Source organism: Siphateles boraxobius, unplaced genomic scaffold (assembly GCF_051911475.1).
Source record: "Siphateles boraxobius isolate OS27281-9 unplaced genomic scaffold, OSU_SipBor_1 41, whole genome shotgun sequence".
Taxonomy (NCBI): domain Eukaryota; kingdom Metazoa; phylum Chordata; class Actinopteri; order Cypriniformes; family Leuciscidae; genus Siphateles; species Siphateles boraxobius.
Genome location: NW_027509042.1, coordinates 19,719,354 through 19,727,276, shown reverse-complemented (window position 1 = coordinate 19,727,276; position 7,923 = coordinate 19,719,354).

Sequence of the window (7,923 nt, the reverse complement as noted above, 5' to 3'; positions counted from 1 at the left end):
TGACCACAATTAAAACACTCTCTGTCGGCTCCAACTTACTGCAAACTCTGAAGCAGTGTGTCCCAAACAGGAATGCAAACCGAGCTGATAAGCAGTTCTCTGTATTCTTTTACAGTCCACCAGTGGCGGGTTCAATCACAATAGCCGAATCATAATCTTCATCATTATCATTGGCAGCACATTAATTTTGATAAGCTGCACTGAAAATCACTCAACATTCTCTAAGGTTTTTTTTTTCAAAGTTTCTGTTTAACTTTAGTCACACTTGTCCTAGGAAATGATCTTCGACCCATAATTTAATATACTTGCTTTTTGTAATCATCGTAAGCAATACAAGGCTAAACATTTTAATTTTTCAGTTTCTTTGTTTGTTTGTAGCCAGTCAAGTTGTTGTTTAAATTTCCAAACAGAAGCAAAACTTATCAAGACAACCATTTACTTAATAATTTCTGCAAATTTCTCTGAAGTGAGGGCTTCAGAGCACAGCTGCTTACAGCGTTCGCTCTTTTCTGTCTCACTATTAGTATCAGGACTGTTCAGGTTACTGATCAAGTTACTCAGTTTGTCTGCCATATCTTAATAACAGTTCAAACTCACCTGAAGTCATTGCAGAAATGGAGGCGGCGATCTTTGAACAACACAGCTTGTCTTCTCCGTGATGAAACTGCAGAGTATACTCCAAAATCACAGTTACATATACTGGTCCATGCAAATTTGGGTCACAACTTTTTTTTCTTTTTTCTTTTTTCTCTCGGGATCGTTCCTGATGCATCCCTGGCAAACAACCCTATTTTTGTTAGTATCCCTAACTGCCTGATTCACTAAATTCGGGGATCCCCTATCTGAGATGGAAGAGATTGAGCAGGTTTACGGTGCCACTGGACCTCCCGTCCAGGGACGTACTCTGCTGGGGTGGTGCTACACCATTAATGCCCAGCGGGGCCCCCACAGAGCACGCTTCGCTTGCGCTGTCTGCTGCCGTTACCCTTAACGACGCTCTCAGCGACTTCTTATCCTCACAGCAGTACAACTTACTCCTTCACTCGCCTCATCGGAGTGAAGGCTCTCCCGCTCTCCTTCAAAATCTCTTCCAGTCAGACAGCCCTAACAATTAATAAAAGCTTACTACCTTGTGTGTTGATTTGCCAGAGATGTCACCACGGAATGATTGCCCGCATCCTCCACCAAACTGTAAGGGGTATACAGTTAAAGACCCAGAACCAGATATGAAGAATGAAGACCCAGAGTCAGAATTATAAAAAAATTAAAGAAAATATTTACTGAAGATAGTTTGCAGTTTCATCAGCAGAAGTCAGCTTCAATACTCGCACAGGAGTTCGTAGGCCGCCCCGCTTACAGTTACAAAGATCACAGCAGTTATACGATTTCCAAGGTCTAAGCTACGTCATTGCTTACAGGATGAATGATTCTCATTGGCTATGAAATAGATTAACACAGTAATTTTCCACACATATACAGATAGACTGAAGCATATCTCCATCGATTATGCAGCTGAAGTTAGGCACGCCATGACCTTCCAGGTCGCAGATTTGGGTTGCTGGGCGCCAGCATGTCCAGAACAACAACTCAGTCAATCTCCAATAATGCCAGTGGTTCCTTAACCTGTAACCAAGAAGACTAACACACACACCGACACACATCTTTTCCAAGGTTGGATTTGGCCAGGCTCTCACTATAAACAGGAGAGTCCTCTCAAAACATCAAGATAATGCGTTCTTTCTCTCAAGGATAGCTAAACTTTAGTCTAACTGGAAAGAAAGGCTTTAACAAAGAAATGGCCCCTTAAACTATTGGCTTCAATGACCCCTATATGTGACCCGTCACAGAAACCAGGGACACAAGTCGGCAGCACAACTTTCGAGCAAAATGAGAAAGAAGAGTTTTTTTTCAAAATTGGTGATTTTCAATTTTTTGGAGAATCTGTTAATTGAAATCACGAAGAAGCCTCTCCATGTTTGAGATAGCAGTATTGGTATATTTAAAAGCTTACATTTTGAGGTTGAAATCGGCTTGTTTTCGGAGATTCTAGCATGCAGTAGGGGCGTGGCGTGTCATTGTCTGTGTGTATTTCCATACTGAATAACCCGGCGCTTTTGCCCCCGCCCTCCAAGTCAACCACATGGCTACTTATTATGCTGTGCTCTGGCCAGCTCTCTCTGATATCAAAATTCAATGAAGATGGATGCCGCAAAGATTGTCGCAGACGAGATGAACCGTCTGGCAGTTACACCGAAAATGTTTTCGCCGCACTTCGTGGGCTCGGGAAACTGAACCGGAGGTATGGGCGCAGCGCGCTCGCCCTCAGTGCTTCAATACGGCGGCTCGGCTCGCTGACAGCGGTGGCTGGCTGTTTCATATGTGACGGAGAATCGAAATAGAGGATGCAGTTAAGACCTTTGCTGCTGCGATGAAGGCCTGCCGTGCGTGTTTCTGAAATGTAAGTTAAGCTTCATTTGCTCTTTAGTCGTTATTTAAGATGCTGAACCTGCTGATGATATAATGTGCTTGCGGACATTTCATTTGTGTGTGTATACGCACATAAGAAAGTGGTGTAAAGAGATTTGCAACAGTAATTTGAGGAGGTGAAATGTGATTATTTGGAAAATTGCAGAAATGACTGCTTAAAGAAAAATGCCAGCAGGCATTTGCCTCCTACATAAACTTTAATATTGTTGACATTTTGGGCACACGAGCGTTGCGTACTATTTGCGCTATATGTAGGCCTATGGCTTATTGGTCTTTGTTTGTTGTTGTTGGTTTTGCGTTATATGTATATGGCATATTGGTCTTTGTGTGTTGTTGCTGGTTTTGCGTTATACTGTATGTATATGGCATATTGGCCTTTGTGTGTTGTTGCTGGTTTTGCGTTATATGCAGGCTATATGGCATATTGGTCTTTGTGTGTTGTTGCTGGTTTTGCGTTATATGTATATGGCATATTGGTCTTTATGTGTTGTTGCTGGTTTCGCGTTATATGCAGGCTATATGGCATTATTGGTCTTTGTGTGTTGTTGCTGGTACGTTGCAAATAGAGGGGCAGCACAATTGTTTTTCGCCTAGTGCGGCAGAAGTGCACTCATTCGAAGTGTAAAAAAAGCTGTAAAGCACATGGAGGAGCTTTACAGGGGGTATGGCTTATCTAAATGAGATGTAAATGAGCCCTATTGTCACCCCCAGCAGCAGAGACAGGTGAGAACTGCACAATCTTTAGCTCGTTTTCTCCTCTTTGAGCTTTTTTAAGTGCCTACTTTAAAATGGCCACAACTTCTCCAAATATTATCAGATTTCCACATGTTACACATCGTTGGAAAGCTTGGATATTACACTCTCAGAATCTATGAATAACTCAAAATGCCCCAGAACCGACTTGTGTCCCTAGTTTCCGTGACTGGTCACATATGTTTTAACACATTGAAGACCTTTCTCAAACACAAAACAAGTCCCTATTTCATTTCTGGAAGCTGGGTTAAATAAGCAAGCACTGCATTCAGATATCAAATACAGACATTAAAGAATACATGAAAAGAACATTTCAGTAATCACACTGGTAACTTATATAAATAAAGTAAAATCTCCAGAGAAGTCATTCAACTCATTTGATATTTAGAAGGAAAAATATTGATTAATACCTTAATTATAATCAATCATTACATATACATTGAAGCAGCAGTGGATTCCAATCCACCCCCTTCAGTGTCGTGCTTTCCTTCCTTCAAGATGGGTTGGAGCGAAGGCTGTCTCCCTCCACCCTGAAAGTCTATGTTGCCGCTATTGCCGCACACCATCATCCGGTCGAAGGTAAGTCTGTAAGGTAAGAAGGTAAGGAAGCACGACCTGATCGTCTGGTTCCTGAGAGGAGCGAGGAGACTGAATCATCCTCGCCCTCTTCTCGTTCCCTCTTGGGACCTCTCAGTGGTTCTAACTGCCCTGCAGAGTGCTCCCTTTGAGCCTTTGCAATCAGTGGAGCCTAAGTTCCTGTCTATGAAGACAGCGCTCCTGGTTGCATTGGCCTCCATCAAGATGGTAGGGGACCTGCACGCATTCTCCGTTAACGAAGCGTGCCTGGAATTCAGACCGGCTTACTCTCACGTGACCCTGAGACCCCGGCTCGGATATGTGCCCAAGGTTCCTACCACTCCCTTCCGGGACCAGGTGGTGAACCTGCAAGCGCTGCCCCTGGAGGAGGCAGACCAAGCCTTGGCACTGCTCTGTCCAGTACGCGCTCTCCGCGCCTATGTAGACAGGATGCAGTGTTTCAGGACCTCAGACCAGCTCTTTGTCTGTTATGGTGGGAAGCTGAAGGGAAAGGCTCTCTCCAAGCAAAGGCTGTCTCACTGGTTAGTGGACACCATTGCTTTGGCATACCAGCAGCAAGGTCGACCGTGCCCCCTTGGGCTCTAGTGCATGGCGACTCGCTAACAGACATCTGCAGAGCTGCAGGCTGGGCGACACCTAACACATTCTCCAGATTCTACAATCTCCGAGTGGAGTCAGTGTCCTCTCATGTACTCGCTTCAACCTGCTAGTACTGGACCCGCTCAGGTGTCTTCGCTTGCTCACCATTCCACTCCACGGACTGGATACGTGCGATATTCTCCTCAGGTGAGCTTCTCTGAAAGCCCTGAGTTCCTCCAGCACTCCTGACATCGGCGCCAGTGTCTATTGCCTGCGCGTTGGCTAGGTGCCTCCCGTCTGCATGGTCCCTCCTCTGAGCGACCCCCACATGAGTATTCCACTGTAAGCCTCTCTGAGCATGTGTGTTTCCCTTGGCAAGCCACCTTGCCACCCCTGGGGTTGAAATATTCCACCTGCGGCTGGACACCCCAGTGTTCTCCATATGCATCCCTCTGGGTCATATGTGTATTCTCTAAGTCCCCCCTCTCTGGGTTGGCAATAATTGCATATTTCCTCTAAGCTATGGGATATGCTCCCCAGTGTACCTTGGTATTCCTGTGCTAAATAGGAGTCCTTCGTCCGTGCCAGTCTCACGACAAGGATCTCAGATTTACGCAGGGCACTGGAAGACAGCCGAGAAGGTGGCGTGATTAGACTGGTAACCCCATTCGTCGTCATCCGACGTAACTCGGAGTGACAACGAAAGGGAACGTCTCGGTTACGTATGTAACCCTCGTTCCCTGAGTAGGGAAGGAGACGTTACGTCTGCCTGCCACTTTCCGCTGTACCGCGGGGATCGCCTGAGCTCAGTCTTGGCTCCTCAGCGAAGAAACATATCTGCATGTTGCAGATGCAAGGCCACATATTTAGGAATGCGTAGATTAGATGGTAAGCAAACAGCAAATTCAATTTATTGAATATAGGAGAAATTGGCAGGAATAAAGATCTGAGCAACTTTGACTGAAAAACTGTTATTGCAAGGCGAGTATCTCTGAAACGGCAAGGCTTGTGGGTTGCTCCCGGTCAACGGTGTTGTGAATTGATTTATTGTGAAATTATGGAAAAAGTATCTTTCAAGGTGGCTTTTCTGATATAAAAGTTAAAAATCATTTTGCTTGCCAAAACTCTCTCAATCAGTGAAACTTTCTCAATCAGTCTCAAGGTAATGAGTCTGTAACCCTGATATGCTCTCAGGAAGACTCAGCTGCTGAAATGTAATAATATTTCACTTCATCATTTGGCAAGCCAAAATTGTCAATTCCGTTCCTGGTGTTGTGAACTTTTTCTCACAAAGTGTAGAAAACTCAGAAGCGCAGATCAGGAGACTCAGGTTGTATCTTAAGGTTTCTTTATTGAGAACACAAGCTGTGCGTCGCTGTAGTCTTCCAAGCTCGTCTCGAGTCCAAAAATAAGGAACATTACATGGTAGTATATATAGGGAGGGATTACATGGAGGAGGAGAATCGGAACAAAGCATGTTAATGTCATATACAGGTTTTGAAAACCAGTACTAGACTGAGAGCATTACCAACCCTAATCCAATCAGCATAACTATTCAAACAGTTACCCCTAAAATCCACTGGATCCGTCTACGGCGCGGAACGTCAGCGCCACGTTTTTGATGCGTCCCTAACTCGGCGTCAAAGTCCACTGGAGGCGTCTCAGATGCGTTTCAGCAGCGGAGCGTTGGTCTCCACAGGGTGTTTTATGTTGAAAATCGACCGGATCCTCTATGCCGTTCTGTGTCTGACTTCCTGCCCGGTACGATGTACTCTGTGCTGCTTGACGCGGCAAGCAGCGAAAATAGACCTGCTACCTATTCTCTGTGGAGCGGAGCGGAGAGACGCTTCTGGGACGTTTCTGAGACGCGCTGCGTCCGCAGCTGGTGGACTTAAGAGCACTGACTAAATTGCCGCGATTAGCTCCGGCATCCGCGACGCTGACGTTCCGCGCCGTAGACGGATCCAGTGGATTTTAGGGGCACTGGATCCGTCTACGGCGCGGAACGTCAGCGCCACGTTTTTGATGCGTCCCTAGCTCGGCGTCAAAGTCCACTGGAAGCGTCTCAGATGCGTTTCAGCAGCGGAGCGTTGGTGACGTCTTCATTTTTCCTCAGAATCGGAGCGTTGTTTATTTGTTGTTCATTTGTCTTCTTTTGGCTCAGGAGCAGACAGTTAATTGTGCTACCTTATTGTTTTTTTTCTTCAATTTTCCTCTTTCTACAATAGGTAAGTGGGTTACTTAATTATGTAAATTCTTTCTATTAGTTTTTTCTGTTGTTATTTCCTACTTGGTATCCAATCAGAGGCATTGTTGTCCAAACTGTAGGGATGCGGAGTCTCCACAGGGTGTTTATTTTGAAATTGATATTGTTTTTTGAGTTTTATTTTGTATTCAGGGTGCGGCCTGGGCGCGGAGAGCCGCTTCTGGGACGCTTTTGAGACGCGCTGCGTCCGCAGCTGGTGGAATTTAGAGCATTGACTATAATGGCCGCGATTAGCTGCGGCATCCGCGACGCTGAAGTTCCGCGCCGTAGACGGATCCAGTGGATTTTAGGGGTTAGACTCAAAAACAGGAATGGCAGAACTCTCCCACTAAGACAGAAGCTACCAAGAGTTTCAGAAATCTGCTTACAATAGAGGGAAACAGGAATGGCAGGCTCGATAGAGAGCAGTAATCTGACAAATACAGAAAACAGGATTGGCCGGAATCTCTTGCTGGAAAACTGTTTCACAGCTGATATCATCACCATCATAACCTTAAATGCTAAATTCAGTTTACTTTACCTTAATTTTTCATGTGATGTTATGTAAAGAAAATAGGATCAGCAGATCTTAAACCTATTCTTAAATTTGTAATCCTTCACTGGGGACCCACTGTTGTGCACATTTATTATGTCTCCTTTATCTGATGCACTCAGTTCAGTTCACGTTCTTTCCCAACGAGCTGATGATCTGAATCATGTGTGTTAAATAAAGAGGACATACAAAATGTGAAGAGTTGTGGGTCCCCAGGCCCGGAGTTGAGAACCAATGGTGGATAGTGTACATTTAAAATCATCCCAGAGCTTAAGAATCGCAAAAGATTTACACATCAGAAGATTTTCAACATCAAACCACAAAAAGCATCAATGAAAATTCATTTGTCACATGACAGCATACCTCAGTAACGCACTTCAGAAATATGCATAATGTTGTCAATAAGTATTTTTTTTTTGCTTTTGAGCAACATCTTAATTTTATGCTTACCTTCATAATCATACAGCAGACCACTGCCATTTTGCACAGTAGCATGACAACACACAAAATGAGGACGATCTTCCCAAGAGAAAAAACATCTTCTGTGCAGTTTTTTTCTGTTTGTCAATAACAGTAAATAAAAAAAAATCAGGGTCAGATAATTATAGAATTATACTTTTTATACTCTATGCATTCCTCCATTCAATATAAATAAGAAAGTGAATGTACTTCTAAATCTCTCCATCAAAATTTTCCCATTCACGCCATT